Source organism: Rhinichthys klamathensis, unplaced genomic scaffold (assembly GCF_029890125.1).
Source record: "Rhinichthys klamathensis goyatoka isolate OS25496 unplaced genomic scaffold, OSU_Roscu_1.1 h1tg000306l_1, whole genome shotgun sequence".
NCBI lineage: Eukaryota > Metazoa > Chordata > Actinopteri > Cypriniformes > Leuciscidae > Rhinichthys > Rhinichthys klamathensis.
In genome coordinates this window covers 469,610-485,672 of record NW_026606825.1, presented here as the reverse complement: position 1 = coordinate 485,672, position 16,063 = coordinate 469,610, and the positions used below count along the sequence as shown (strand labels likewise).

The 16,063-nt window shown below is 45.0% G+C and overlaps 2 non-coding genes and 3 pseudogenes across 2 annotated transcripts; all 5 read left to right on the top strand.

Annotated features, from left to right (window-relative positions):
• Window positions 1-1,785: 1,785 nt before the first annotated feature.
• Window positions 1,786-1,963, top strand: LOC130104276 (U2 spliceosomal RNA; annotated as a pseudogene).
• A 199-nt stretch (window positions 1,964-2,162) lies between these two features.
• LOC130104259 (U1 spliceosomal RNA) lies at window positions 2,163-2,320 on the top strand. Its single transcript, XR_008809468.1, has one exon. It is a non-coding gene; the product is annotated as a U1 spliceosomal RNA (small nuclear RNA).
• Window positions 2,321-8,905: 6,585 nt separating this feature from the next.
• Window positions 8,906-9,083, top strand: LOC130104275 (U2 spliceosomal RNA; annotated as a pseudogene).
• Window positions 9,084-9,282: 199 nt separating this feature from the next.
• Window positions 9,283-9,440, top strand: LOC130104258 (U1 spliceosomal RNA). The gene has a single exon (XR_008809467.1). It is a non-coding gene; the product is annotated as a U1 spliceosomal RNA (small nuclear RNA).
• A 1,130-nt stretch (window positions 9,441-10,570) lies between these two features.
• Window positions 10,571-10,729, top strand: LOC130104297 (U2 spliceosomal RNA; annotated as a pseudogene).
• Window positions 10,730-16,063: the final 5,334 nt, after the last annotated feature.

The window sequence follows — 16,063 nt, the reverse complement described above, 5'->3', positions numbered from 1 at the left end:
CATCCCAGGGACTGGTGGACTGACGGCGACTTGTGTTTTATATATGGATGACGTGACCCTTTTAGCGACTGACCTTTTATCAGTACGAAGAGCAATGGACTTGACTGACTGGTACGGTCGGGCCTCGGGCGCCAAGCTCAATAGGAGTAAGTCCGAGGCCCAGCTCTTCGGGCCGTGGGGGAACGTAGACACAGTTGGACTAGATTTGGATTTTAAAGACAATGATTTGAAAATTTTAGGTGTAAAATTTGACAGAGAGGGTGGAGGACAAGGAAACTGGACTGACATGTTAGGGAAAGTCAGGCAAAGACTGGGCTTTTGGGGACTGAGACAATTGACGTTTGAAGGCAAGATTTTAATTTTTAAAGCATTGATTTTACCACTAATTTTACTTGTCTGTTCTGTTTTTAGTCCCCCAAGACGATTCCTGGCCAAGCTGGAGAGGGCGGTATTTTATTTCCTGTGGGGGTCCAAGTGGGAACGACTAAAGAGGGAGGTCGTCAAAAAGAAAAAAGAAAATGGCGGGAAAGGCCTCCCAGACCCCCACCTGTTTTTAGGCAGCCGCTTTGCCGCCCTCCACATCCAATACGCCCTGACCCCATCCAGAGAACACAAGACAGCAGCCATGACCCGATTCTGGATGGGGTCATACCTAAGAACTTTGAGAATTTTACCCATTGATCTTAAAAGTCCAGTGTCTTTTAATTTGTCAAAAGAGCATAGTTTTATTAAGAAATTTTTAAAGAAATATCTTTTAGAGACAAATGATGCCACCATTTTAACTAACCATAAGTCTCTTATCTCTCTTGTGCAGGATCGGGAATCGGTGAGTCCGGTTCCAGGCCTCACACTAGGTGAGGCCAAAGACGTTTGGAGGAACGCAGCCCACCCAGCTCTCCAGAACAGGCTGAAAGACTTGTCGTGGATGGTGGCTCATGAGATCCTCCCGGTCAGGGCGGTCATGCACTCCAGAGGCATGGCCAAAAACTCCACCTGCCCACGGTCCGGATGTGGTTCCCCGGAGACCGTCTACCATCTGCTCTGGGAGTGCGGCGCTGCGCGGGACCTGTGGGCCAAGACCGGCCCCCTGTTTTTCCCGTGCCTGCCAGCGGGTGGGGCCCAGGTGGACTACAAGCTCGCCATCCTGGGGGTGGGTCAGGGCTTGAAGGAGCTTACATCACCCCAATTCTCCTCGCTCTGGCTCACCCTAAACATGATCAAGGATGCCATCTGGGTCACCAGAAACCTGCTGGTGGGGAAACGCGTTACGGTGCCCCTCCACGCGTGCGAGCAACTGATAAAATCAACGCTGCAGGAGGCGCCGGACGTCGTTATTCGGATGGGGGGGCCGGGCCACACGGGGAAGGTCCCGGCCGCCACCGACCCTGGCCGCCCGTAGATGCACCCTCACCACACCGGCTACGGGAACAGCGGGCCAGCGGGCCGGAGGAGAGGGGATCTCCGCTGGGCACCGGAAGCGGGGAGTCTGGAGCCTGTTCTGGAGACCTGGAGTGAATGGACAATCTTGATAGGGACTCACCCTCGATCCTGTACAAGAGATGTTTTATTTGGCATGTTTTATTTGTTTTACAGTTTTAATTGCATTTATTTTCATCCATTTAACTTTCTTTTAAACAACAAATATCAACATACATGGACTTTTAAACTACACACCACACAAAACTGATTTTTAAACGTTAAATATGTAATTTTTGTTTTAAAACATGTGATTTTTAAGAAAGGAAAAAAAAATGTGGAAATGGAAATAATGGAAAAACTGTGACAATAAACTTTTTTCGAAAGAAAAAAATCTGTTCTTATCAGTTTAATATCTGATACGTGCCCTACCCGGGCACCATATATTAAATTGCTTTTTGGAGCTGGGAGATGGAATAGGGGCTTGCTCCGTCCACTCCACGCATCGACCCGGTATTGCAGTACTTCTGGGAACGGTGCACCCCCCTAAAGTGTTCAATGAAAGAAATGTTTTGGTGTTATGTGGCAGCAGGTGTTAATGGAAGTAGTGTGTATTGTCGTGTTGTAGGTGATCATATACTATACTAGTAAAGGTAGAATCGTGGTGTAAAAAAAAAAAACTCTGTTCCTATCCGTTTAATATCTGATTCGTCCACTATCCGGGGACTGCGTATTAAATAGATTTTTGGCTCACGGAGCCGGAGCATGAAAAAACAACAAAAACAACAAAAAAATGGCTCGGCCATTGCACTCCGGTTGTGCTGACCCCTGCGAATTCCCCAAATGTGGGAATCTCGACTGCATAATTTATGGTAGTGGGGGACTGCGTACGCGCTCTCCCCTGGACACACTGGTTAAAAGAGCAGATTGTTAAAGTTCCACTTATGTTTTTCTTCTTCTTCTTCTGATAGTTGATGACCTAGGAAGTCCAGATAATTTTAACTGCAGTGGTTGATCGGGAGATATAAAACAACCTCTGTGAAAGGAGGTTTTTTCTTTTTTGTTTAAATGGATTTGTTTTATTCTTCTTCAAATAATCTCCAATATTTAACAAACGATTTGATTCACAGCAGTTGTCCTGGAGGCAAAGTTGTTCGTAATGAGGAGGTCTATCATGTGGTATGAATACCTTGTGCATGTGTGAAACATCATGTGATATACAGCCGTCTATGGCCGTATTCATGTTGTTGTTTTTTCTGTTTACAGCGCCACCAAGTGGCCAGTCGCCGCATCCCTTTTCACGTGACCACAGGCTGAGCCCGTACACAGGTGTACCGAGTTGGGTGTAATTGTCTCATTCCGTTGGCGAGTTATAGCCATTTAAGTAAAGCCCGCCTCGCCAACTCCCAACGTTTTGGCGTCCGGTCGCCAACGCGAATGGAAATTCCGACTTTTTTCACGATCACTGTTGGCAGTCAGACTCCAGAGAATCTTTCTGCACCGGTTTGGGTCAGATCGGGCAAAAAACCTAGGACTAGTGTGCAAAAGTAGGTTTTTCAGAAAATCCAAAATACCCGAAAATCTCGCCAGCGCGACCATCCAATCCGAGGCGTGCGTCTTGTTCGGCCCGAGCCAAGGATTCCGGTCATGTAAGACACTTGGGTCTGCGACGGACGGTCGAGGAGTTACGAGCCATTTCGTACTTTTGATCGCTGCAGCGCCACCCTGGGGCCGATCGGGGCGAGCCTTGGTGATGTTGTAGACCGGGCGGGTACTAGCATCCGTCAGAGTTTCAAGTCTCTACGACGTACGCTTTGGTCTGCCCGCTCACTTTTAGGGCAGAATGTTGATGATCCAAAATCCCAGGTTGCACTCCAGAGTGTCGTGTTGTGCACTCTGTTGTGATCCATTTTCGGTGTGACAACCAATCTGAGCTGAGCTTGTTTGTTGGCGACCTTAGACCCTCTCGCCGCGGCCCAGGTGGGCGTGGCTTTTGCCGGCTCCCCCGCCTCTGCGTCATTGTGTCATCGCTTCTCGGCCTTTTGGCTAAGATCAAGTGGTCTGGTCAGACGTCTGAGACAGCGGTCGCCTCTTGTGGGACCTTGGTCTCGTGTGTTGCTTGTCACACGGGACACACACCCTTCAGGAGGTACATTGACAAGCGGCTTTTAAGTGACGACTCGTTCTACGAGGAATCTTCTTGTTTTAAGGTAAGCAGGTTTTAACTTATTTATTGTATATTTATTGTTGGGTTTTAGCCGCAGCGTGCTGGTGGTGCCTCCAACATGTCGGCTGCTCGTGCCGGCACGAGGAGGCACCACAGCGTGCGTTTTAAATTTAAACCAAAAGAGGATAGCGCTCTCCCGGTCATGTCCAGACTGGACTTTTCTAGGAAGTGCATCCAACAGTTACTCGGTTTTAAGGTTGTGGACATAAACTGCCTGTTGACTCTGCCCCTGAACCATGGTTTTGATGTGAGTTTTGCTTCTGCTTCCTTACTAAGTACTTTTTGGACTCGATTTGAAATGTGTAAAGCCAATTTCTCCATGTTCACTGTGGAAAAACTGACTGATAATTCACTGAAAGTTGTGATTGTCAGGATGTTTAATGAAACAGTTAGTGGAGAAGATATTTCTGTGTGGTTGGCAAGATATTGCTCTATTCGTGGACAACCAGTCAAGGTTTTAGATGAAGACGGTATCTGGAGCTGTGCGTGGAGAGTGCCCATTAAACAATGGGCAGATCCCAACAGCTACCATGGCCTGAGTCAAATACCTTCTATGATTGTGTTGGGAGAGAATAGAGGCTACATCCATTACCAAGGGATGCCCAAGCTATGCCGCAAGTGTGGCAAACTTGGACATCTCGCCGAGGCATGCCAAGAAGTAGTGTGTAGGAAGTGCAGAGAAATTGGGCACATTTTTGAAGAGTGCCAAAATGGCAGAAAGTGCAACCTCTGTGGAGAATCATCCCATCTCTACAGAGACTGCCCTAAAAGTTTTGCCAACAAGTTAAAAAGCTACAAAATGGCCGCCCCACCCAAAGAACAAACAATTGAGGAGGCGGGCCCCGAGGTTTTGGCGGGAAATTCAAACCCTCAGCCAGCCTCAGGGATTGGACAGGAAGTAGGAAGTGGGGCGGCCACAGGGGCGGAGTCAATTCTGGCAGTTGGTGAGGGGGAGGAAGCCAATCCTCAAAATGAAATTGAAAAAGAAGACAGTATGGAGGATGAAGAGGAGGAAATGGCTTCCTCCCTAGTAACCGTGTCTGAGGTTAGTGTGTCCACGAGTGGGAGTGAAACAGATGTTTCGCTCCCCAATGCTCAAGTGCAGAAAAGAACTGCGAGATCTCCTCTGGTTCAAACAGAGGAGAAAAAGCTGCGGGTAGCGCATCGGCTAGATAGTTCCCCCCTGGAAGATCTAGCCCGTATGTGGCCCGCAGAATCTCCTAATGAAGTCTCCTTTCTGCATTTCAAGCTAAGAACATCGTCGCCAAAGGATTCGCAAGAGGCCTACTCTGCGAGCCCTGAGGCGTCAAGCACTTGCCCCCCTGATCCCAGCTCATCTGGGGAAAAGGGAAGGCAAGTGCAACAAGAAATAACACGATTTTAATTATATCTCTGTAGTCCCTTGGTTGCTTTTAAATGTCTCACACCCTTTTAACCATACTGCTCATGGCTCTCACTATCTCCACAATCAATGTGAGAAGTGTGAAGAGCAATACACGAGCACAGAGTGTGTTATCCTTTTTAAAATCTTTTAAGTCAGATGTGTTTTTATTGCAAGAATGTGGTCTGCCTTTTTTAACAAATTACAGGAAGTGGGAGGAGATTTGGACCCCAGGACTTTCCATCTGGAGTGGGTCCAATTTTAACAAAAACGACGGTGTTGCTATTTTAATAAAAAATCCCCATGTTTTGGTGAAGGGCAGCACTGTGGTGAGGGACGGGCGGGCAATTTTAGCTAGTCTGACTTTTTTAGGTAAGGATTTTAACATTTTAAATGTGTATGGTTTTACAGGTAAAAACAACAGGTATGAGCTTTTAGAAGACCTGCAGCCCCACATGCTAGGTAGGGCTCCCCTAGTGGTAGCAGGGGATTTTAATTGTGTTTTATCAAGACAGGATAGAAAGAGGGTAGGAGAGGATTTTAAGGTCGACAAGACATCGGTTTTATTACAAAATATAGTCAAAGATTTTAAGTTAGTTGACTGCTTTAAAACAATGCATCAAAGAGAGGAGGGCTTCACCTGGTTCAGTGGTGATGGCGCCAGAGCCTCTCGAATTGACTATGTTTTTACAAGGGACTGCCCGCCGACCGATGCTACATTGAGCCCCCTCTTCTTTTCTGATCACATGATGCTCTCCTGCACCCTTTCACTACCCACGGGTGTGACTGTAGGGGGAGGGCTGTGGAAGCTGAACTGTTCCCTATTAGAGGATGAGGAAGTGATTAGTGAATATAGGGAGCAGTTCAGCCAATGGCAGACCCTCCAAGACTTTTTTCGACTCACGTGCACAGTGGTGGGAGATGGTGAAACAAAGTACAGGAAGGTTTTTTAAACAAATTGGAAAAGAAAAAAAGAATAAAGAAAAAAGACGCATGATGGGGCTGCAAAAACGACTGCAGAGATATTTTAACCTTTTAAACAGTGGATTGGATTTTACAGAAGAAATTAAAGAATTAAAGAAAGAAACGTCAGATTTGTCCGAAACAAAGAGTAAAGGTGTCATTTTAAGATGTAAGGAGAGAGAAATAGAAGAAGGGGAAAAGTGTACTAGATATTTTTTTAAAAAGACAATATCACGGGGAGGGTCAATTAATACTTTAAAAACTTTTACAGGTGGGGAGGCAAATACAACAGATCTGATTTTAGGGGAAATTGAAAGTTTTTACAATAATTTATACAGCACTGAAGAGGTACACAATAGCATCTTAGAGGAAGTTTTAGGGTTTTTAGACAAAAAGGTAAAGAGTCCAGATGTGCTTTTATCCCAAGATTTTACTCCTTTAGAAATGCACAAAGCGCTAAAAGGTTTTAAAAAGGGGAAGTCCCCAGGCTTGGATGGACTCCCCTTTGAGTTTTATCTGACTTTCTGGGACATTTTAGCACACGACTTAATGACAGTTTTTAAAGAACTTGAGACTCTTGACAGACTTCCAGACAGCTTTAGAGTAGGGATAGTTACATTACTATACAAAAAAGGGGACAAGACTGACTTGAGAAACTGGCGACCAATCACTCTTTTAAATTATGATTGTAAACTTTTTAGTAAGATTTTAGCTACACGTATGTCGACTGTTTTAGAGGACGTAATCCACCTGGATCAAGCATGCGCTGTGCCCGGCAGGAAGATCACGGACAGCCTGGTACTGATCAGAGACGCCATCTGTTTTGCGAGAGACAGAAACATTCGGCTAGTAGTCCTAAATTTAGATTTCGAAAAAGCCTTTGACCGCGTCTCGCACCAGTTCCTTTTTAAGGTACTGGGTAAAATGGGGTTTCCAGGGAGGTTCATAGCCTGGGTGGGACTGCTGTACAACGATCTGTCTAGCAGAATTTTGGTTAACGGGCATTTATCCAAAGCTGTAAAACTCTACAGCGGCGTCCGTCAGGGGTGTCCTTTATCTCCCCTTCTGTATGTGGCTTGTATTGAGCCACTGGCACAAATCTTGAGAAGGGATAAATGGATTAAAGGACTAGACATCCCAGGGACTGGTGGACTGACGGCGACTTGTGTTTTATATATGGATGACGTGACCCTTTTAGCGACTGACCTTTTATCAGTACGAAGAGCAATGGACTTGACTGACTGGTACGGTCGGGCCTCGGGCGCCAAGCTCAATAGGAGTAAGTCCGAGGCCCAGCTCTTCGGGCCGTGGGGGAACGTAGACACAGTTGGACTAGATTTGGATTTTAAAGACAATGATTTGAAAATTTTAGGTGTAAAATTTGACAGAGAGGGTGGAGGACAAGGAAACTGGACTGACATGTTAGGGAAAGTCAGGCAAAGACTGGGCTTTTGGGGACTGAGACAATTGACGTTTGAAGGCAAGATTTTAATTTTTAAAGCAGTGATTTTACCACTAATTTTACTTGTCTGTTCTGTTTTTAGTCCCCCAAGACGATTCCTGGCCAAGCTGGAGAGGGCGGTATTTTATTTCCTGTGGGGGTCCAAGTGGGAACGACTAAAGAGGGAGGTCGTCAAAAAGAAAAAAGAAAATGGCGGGAAAGGCCTCCCAGACCCCCACCTGTTTTTAGGCAGCCGCTTTGCCGCCCTCCACATCCAATACGCCCTGACCCCATCCAGAGAACACAAGACAGCAGCCATGACCCGATTCTGGATGGGGTCATACCTAAGAACTTTGAGAATTTTACCCATTGATCTTAAAAGTCCAGTGTCTTTTAATTTGTCAAAAGAGCATAGTTTTATTAAGAAATTTTTAAAGAAATATCTTTTAGAGACAAATGATGCCACCATTTTAACTAACCATAAGTCTCTTATCTCTCTTGTGCAGGATCGGGAATCGGTGAGTCCGGTTCCAGGCCTCACACTAGGTGAGGCCAAAGACGTTTGGAGGAACGCAGCCCACCCAGCTCTCCAGAACAGGCTGAAAGACTTGTCGTGGATGGTGGCTCATGAGATCCTCCCGGTCAGGGCGGTCATGCACTCCAGAGGCATGGCCAAAAACTCCACCTGCCCACGGTCCGGATGTGGTTCCCCGGAGACCGTCTACCATCTGCTCTGGGAGTGCGGCGCTGCGCGGGACCTGTGGGCCAAGACCGGCCCCCTGTTTTTCCCGTGCCTGCCAGCGGGTGGGGCCCAGGTGGACTACAAGCTCGCCATCCTGGGGGTGGGTCAGGGCTTGAAGGAGCTTACATCACCCCAATTCTCCTCGCTCTGGCTCACCCTAAACATGATCAAGGATGCCATCTGGGTCACCAGAAACCTGCTGGTGGGGAAACGCGTTACGGTGCCCCTCCACGCGTGCGAGCAACTGATAAAATCAACGCTGCAGGAGGCGCCGGACGTCGTTATTCGGATGGGGGGGCCGGGCCACACGGGGAAGGTCCCGGCCGCCACCGACCCTGGCCGCCCGTAGATGCACCCTCACCACACCGGCTACGGGAACAGCGGGCCAGCGGGCCGGAGGAGAGGGGATCTCCGCTGGGCACCGGAAGCGGGGAGTCTGGAGCCTGTTCTGGAGACCTGGAGTGAATGGACAATCTTGATAGGGACTCACCCTCGATCCTGTACAAGAGATGTTTTATTTGGCATGTTTTATTTGTTTTACAGTTTTAATTGCATTTATTTTCATCCATTTAACTTTCTTTTAAACAACAAATATCAACATACATGGACTTTTAAACTACACACCACACAAAACTGATTTTTAAACGTTAAATATGTAATTTTTGTTTTAAAACATGTGATTTTTAAGAAAGGAAAAAAAAATGTGGAAATGGAAATAATGGAAAAACTGTGACAATAAACTTTTTTCGAAAGAAAAAAATCTGTTCTTATCAGTTTAATATCTGATACGTGCCCTACCCGGGCACCATATATTAAATTGCTTTTTGGAGCTGGGAGATGGAATAGGGGCTTGCTCCGTCCACTCCACGCATCGACCCGGTATTGCAGTACTTCTGGGAACGGTGCACCCCCCTAAAGTGTTCAATGAAAGAAATGTTTTGGTGTTATGTGGCAGCAGGTGTTAATGGAAGTAGTGTGTATTGTCGTGTTGTAGGTGATCATATACTATACTAGTAAAGGTAGAATCGTGGTGTAAAAAAAAAAAACTCTGTTCCTATCCGTTTAATATCTGATTCGTCCACTATCCGGGGACTGCGTATTAAATAGATTTTTGGCTCACGGAGCCGGAGCATGAAAAAACAACAAAAACAACAAAAAAATGGCTCGGCCATTGCACTCCGGTTGTGCTGACCCCTGCGAATTCCCCAAATGTGGGAATCTCGACTGCATAATTTATGGTAGTGGGGGACTGCGTACGCGCTCTCCCCTGGACACACTGGTTAAAAGAGCAGATTGTTAAAGTTCCACTTATGTTTTTCTTCTTCTTCTTCTGATAGTTGATGACCTAGGAAGTCCAGATAATTTTAACTGCAGTGGTTGATCGGGAGATATAAAACAACCTCTGTGAAAGGAGGTTTTTTCTTTTTTGTTTAAATGGATTTGTTTTATTCTTCTTCAAATAATCTCCAATATTTAACAAACGATTTGATTCACAGCAGTTGTCCTGGAGGCAAAGTTGTTCGTAATGAGGAGGTCTATCATGTGGTATGAATACCTTGTGCATGTGTGAAACATCATGTGATATACAGCCGTCTATGGCCGTATTCATGTTGTTGTTTTTTCTGTTTACAGCGCCACCAAGTGGCCAGTCGCCGCATCCCTTTTCACGTGACCACAGGCTGAGCCCGTACACAGGTGTACCGAGTTGGGTGTAATTGTCTCATTCCGTTGGCGAGTTATAGCCATTTAAGTAAAGCCCGCCTCGCCAACTCCCAACGTTTTGGCGTCCGGTCGCCAACGCGAATGGAAATTCCGACTTTTTTCACGATCACTGTTGGCAGTCAGACTCCAGAGAATCTTTCTGCGCCGGTTTGGGTCAGATCGGGCAAAAAACCTAGGACTAGTGTGCAAAAGTAGGTTTTTCAGAAAATCCAAAATACCCGAAAATCTCGCCAGCGCGACCATCCAATCCGAGGCGTGCGTCTTGTTCGGCCCGAGCCAAGGATTCCGGTCATGTAAGACACTTGGGTCTGCGACGGACGGTCGAGGAGTTACGAGCCATTTCGTACTTTTGATCGCTGCAGCGCCACCCTGGGGCCGATCGGGGCGAGCCTTGGTGATGTTGTAGACCGGGCGGGTACTAGCATCCGTCAGAGTTTCAAGTCTCTACGACGTACGCTTTGGTCTGCCCGCTCACTTTTAGGGCAGAATGTTGATGATCCAAAATCCCAGGTTGCACTCCAGAGTGTCGTGTTGTGCACTCTGTTATGATCCATTTTCGGTGTGACAACCAATCTGAGCTGAGCTTGTTTGTTGGCGACCTTAGACCCTCTCGCCGCGGCCCAGGTGGGCGTGGCTTTTGCCGGCTCCCCCGCCTCTGCGTCATTGCGTCATTGTGTCATCGCTTCTCGGCCTTTTGGCTAAGATCAAGTGTAGTATCTGTTCTTATCGCTTCTCGGCCTTTTGGCTAAGATCAAGTGTCTGGTCACAGGTTGAGACAGCGATCGCCTCTTGGAGGTTTCTTGGCTCAAGATTACCCTGTATCCTGAGCCATACAACATTTAGGAGGTACATTGATCCAGTTGCTTTTATTTCTGTACTGTATTAAGGTAAGATTTTTTATCTATTTATTTATTTATTGTTATTTGAATTATTACTTATTTGTATTTTATTTTATTGTTTATTTTTAGGCTGTTGGTGCCTCCAACATGTCGGCTGCCCGTGCCGGCGTGCGGAGGCACCACAGCGTGCGTTTTAGTTTTTTAGAAAAAGATGGAAAGAAGTTGGAAATGTCCAGACTAGATTTTTCTAGGAAACTGATGCAGAAATGTTTAGGGTTTACCCCCGTGGATTTGAATTGCATTCTGACCCTGCCTTTTAACAAAGGCTTTGATGTGAGTTTTGACCTCTTTGACACACATAAGACCCAGTTCTCCATGTTTAAAGTTGAGAAACTAACTGATAACACACAAAAAGTGGTTATTGTTAGGATGTTCAATGAGACTGTAAATGGAGAAGATGTTTGTACATGGTTGGGAAGATTTTGCACTGTGAGGGGCCAGGCTATGAAGGTTTATGATGAAGACGGTATTTGGAATTGTGCCTGGAGGGTCCCCATTAAGCAATGGGAAGACCCCCAGGGCTTCCAAGGTCTGAGGCATTTGCCACAAATGATAGTTCTGGGAGAAAACAGGGGCTACATCCACTATCAGGGGATGCCCAAACTCTGCCGGCGATGTGGGGAGTTGGGGCACCTTGTTGAAGCATGCCAGAAAGTCTTTTGTAACAAGTGTAGAGAAATTGGACACTCTTTTGACGAATGTCCCAATGGCAGAAGGTGTAATCTTTGTGGAGACTTTTCCCATCTCTACAGAGATTGCCCCAAATCGTTTGCCAACAAAGTTAAAGCACACAAAATGGCGGTTGAGGAGAGAGTGCAACAGGATAACGAGGAGGCGGAGCCAGATTCAAATCTCCCGCCAAACCCTGTGATTGGTGGAGAGAAAGCAGATGACAGAGGTAACGAAGGGGTGGAGCAAAGGAGTGAAGTAAAACAAGGTGAGGAAGATCAAATGGAAGGGACAGATGAAGTCAACACAGAGGTAAGTGAAAATGCAGGGGAGGATACAGACGAGTTACAAACAAAAAGTCAATTAAGTGAGCAACTCCCCTGTGCTCAATCGATAAATAAAAAGAGAGCGGCACATTCCCCTCTCTTGAAAGAAACCGATAAAGATAAAATAGGAAGATTCTCTGACTCCTCCTCGTCAGAGGACCTGAATAGATTATTCCCAAGTCATACAGCAAATGAGATTTCTTTCTTATCGATTGAGCTGAAATCATCCACACCCAGGAGCTCACCCTGTGATTCAGAAGGGAAAGAAACTCATTCCCCTGCCTCCCCTTTGGTGGGAACGCAGGAAGAGTTTGTTTTACAAGGAAATCTGTTTTTTAATGGATAGTTGTTTTTAAATTTTTAAAATGTTGTATCTGTCTTCTTTTATACTCATTTTAATGCTCACGACCATCACTATCTCCACCTTAAACTGTTATTGTCATAACATAATATGGACAAATGGAGCCAATGTGAATACTTTAATTTTCAGTCATGAATTTAATTAATGTATAAATTAATGAAAGAATTATATTTAACTGACTACAATAAGAAACATGAACAACGAGCAAATAAATTGATAAAACTAAAACGAACTAATACAATAAACAAATGCAAGTCAACAACCCATGAAATAAAGCTTTATTCAAATTTCTTGTTTTAACAACTTATCACATTTACAGGCGGTGAACCCCACATCCTACTGCCATCTCAACAGAGCTGTTCCCATTCTGCGGCTTTATCTTGATGAAGCAGCTGACCACCATGCCCACCTTCGCCTGTCTCTGCCGTGCATCAGGTCCCTGATTGCTGCAGTCAGACTGGGATCTGACCATGGATGGGACAGGGACATCGAGGTGCTTGTGTTCCTGCACCGTTTCTTTCCAAATTACAATTACAAGCTTTTTTGTTAGTTTCTTTTACTATTTTATGCAATCCAAAACACTCTAACCTGCCGCGCTTCGTATCTCTCTGTTCAAATCCTTCCTTCCCGCTCTGCCAGAAAGCTGCTGTCATTTGCTGACGGAATTACCGTAATAAGCCGTATATTGCCGAAAAGCGCATGTTGTCTACTGTCAGGGGCAATTTGAATGGTTTTGATAGTGCGAACGGTTGAAGAGTTACGGTACAATGAATACAGCTTGCTGGTGCCGGTTCTAAAGGGTTAACGAGATCTTGCTATAAAGTACCTACTCTTTCAGCCCTTGTTAAGTAAGTACTTATTAAATTTAACTAGTTTGTTTGCCCATAAAATCTTTAAGATATTAGGTTAAACTTATTTGGCTTGCTGTCCACTGGAGAGGGGCTCGATGAAGCAGTTCAACTCGAGCTCTAATACTCGGCAAACCACCATCACTCCATTGGAAAAGCCAATCTCATTTACCCCACCAGATGCAGCAACAACCAAGACGACTACACTACACAATCTGACCGCAGAATTAGAAGGTGTAGTAATTAACCTACTAAAGCTTTGCCCAAAATGCCACACCCCACAAAAAGACTTCACCTTATAAAATCTATTCCACAGATGCCGCGGCGGCAAAATCCTGCGCAAAACGGAAAGCTACCTCACTAAATGCAACGGCACACTCACTTTCCGTATTGATGATCAAGAAATTGGACTGTCAATAAGCAATTCCGTACTCAACAAAGTCATAAAACAGCAACGTGACTTGACAAATATGCATTCACAAGACATTGAAGAATTCCTGATAACGGCAGGCCCTGTGACGGTACAGTACACTAATGAAAACCAAATAACAGCACTTTACAAAACCATCTCTATCCAAACCCAAGACGGAAAAGAAAGTCTTGGTTGCGTATGCAACCCCTGTTCCCTGAGGGAGATGCCATCTCCGGAGATGACTGGCTCCATAAGCGTGATCCCATTCAGTCGACGTCGACTACATCGAACACGAACGACTAAAAGGGAACATCACACCAGTGATGAAGAGCTGTGTGAATCTACATCTGAAGGCATGCCTGTTTTTACAACAACCGTTTAACAAGACACTCAGCAGACACTGAGGCTACGTCCTCTCTAACACAGATGATCAACTACCAGAAACAGCACAAACTACATCCACTGCCCAAACCACAACTACTGAAGACACCATAAAAGACAGAAATCATCCAGTGCCTTGCCTGCCCTCAAAAAATAATGACAAGCCAAAAAAGTCAACCCCCAAAAATGAGCTTCAGGCTCTTAAAACAACAAACCTGACAACAAACTGAACCTCACCTAGACCACTAAAATTCAACACCCTTTCAATGATGAACAAAGACAACACACAATTTCCACCATAAACATAACTCTTAAGAGGTATGTTCCACAACACACAAACACTCACAGATACAGACATTGACTCACATATTTATACTTGCTTACACTTGGAGTTAATCTTCACTGCTGAAAATGCCCAAGACCACAAAATAAATCACTTACCTTATCTATCTCCAGTACAATGCACACAACCTTGTTTATATATGATATATAATCATGTCACTTTGATCTATTAAAAGTGGCCATCAGTACATACTTGTTAGAGCTTTTATATGTCATCAGTCTATGCTAATAAAGTCCTCTCATGCTTTTCAGACTAAACATTGATGTTCAAGAGTTCCACTGTTCAATTACTACACAGTTAAAAAGTTTATTTAAATACATAATTATGAATGCATCTCTTCTTATGTTAAAGACATAAATGTAATTGATAGTATATTCTATATAAAATACAGTGAGGAAAATAAGTATTTGAACACCCTGCTATTTTGCAAGTTCTCCCACTTAGAAATCATGGAGGGGTCTGAAATTGTCATCGTAGGTGCATGTCCACTGTGAGAGACATAATCTAAAAAAAATATCCAGAAATCACAATGTACGATTTTTTAACTATTTATTTGTATGATACAGCTGCAAATAAGTATTTGAACACCTGAGAAAATCAATGTTAATATGTGGTACAGTAGCCTTTGTTTGCAATTAAACGTTTCCTGTAGTTTTTCACACACTGCAGGAGGGATTTTGGCTCACTCCTCCACACAGATCTTCTCTAGATCAGTCAGGTTTCTGGGCTGTCGCTGAGAAACACGGAGTTTGAGCTCGCTCCAAAGATTCTCTATTGGGTTTAGGTCTGGAGACTGGCTAGGCCACGCCAGAACCTTGATATGCTTCTTACAGAGCCACTCCTTGGTTATCCTGGCTGTGTGCTTCGGGTCAATGTCATGTTGGAAGACCCAGCCTCGACCCATCTTCAATGCTCTAACTGAGGGAAGGAGGTTGTTCCCAAAATCTCGCAATACATGGCCCCGGTCATCCTCTCCTTAATACAGTGCAGTCGCCCTGTCCCATGTGCAGAAAAACAGTCACAGTCAATTTCTTGTTCACAGTAGGGATGGTGTTCTTGGGATGGTACTCATAATTCTTCTTCCTCCAAACACTGCGAGTGGAAGTAGGGATGGTGTTCTTGGGATGGTACTCATAATTCTTCTTCCTCCAAACACTGCGAGTGGAATTATGACCAAAAAGTTCTATTTTGGTCTCATCTGACCACATGACTTTCTCCCATGACTCCTCTGGATCATCCAAATGGTCATTGGCAAACTTAAGACGGGACTTGACATGTGCTGGTTTAAGCAGGGGAACCTTCCGTGCCATGCATGGTTTCAAACCATGACGTCTTAGTGTATTACCAACAGTAACCTTGGAAACGGTGGTCCCAGCTCTTTTCAGGTCATTGACCAGCTCCTCCCGTGTAGTTCTGGGCTGATTTCTCACCTTTCTTAGGATCATTGAGACCCCACGAGGTGAGATCTTGCATGGAGCCCCAGTCCGAGGGAGATTGACAGTCATGTTTAGCTTCTTCCATTTTCTAATGATTGCTCCAACAGTGGACCTTTTTTCACCAGGCTGCTTGGCAATTTCCCCGTAGCCCTTCCCAGCCTTGTAGAGGTGTACAATTTTGTCTCTAGTGTCTTTGGACAGCTCTTTGGTCTTGGCCATGTTAGTAGTTGGATTCTTATTGATTATATGGGGTGGACAGGTGTCTTTATGCAGCTAACGACCTCAAACAGGTCCATCTAATTTAGGATAATAAATGGAGTGGAGGTGGACATTTTAAAGGCAGACTAACAGGTCTTTGAGGGTCAGAATCAAATTACAATTCAGTTCATTATGTAAGAGAAAATAGATCTGGGGGTGGAGTATCTTTATTTTTTTTTAGACAACTATGAATTTAAAGTTAGGGATGATCTATCACTGAATTCAGCTAGTCCGGGGG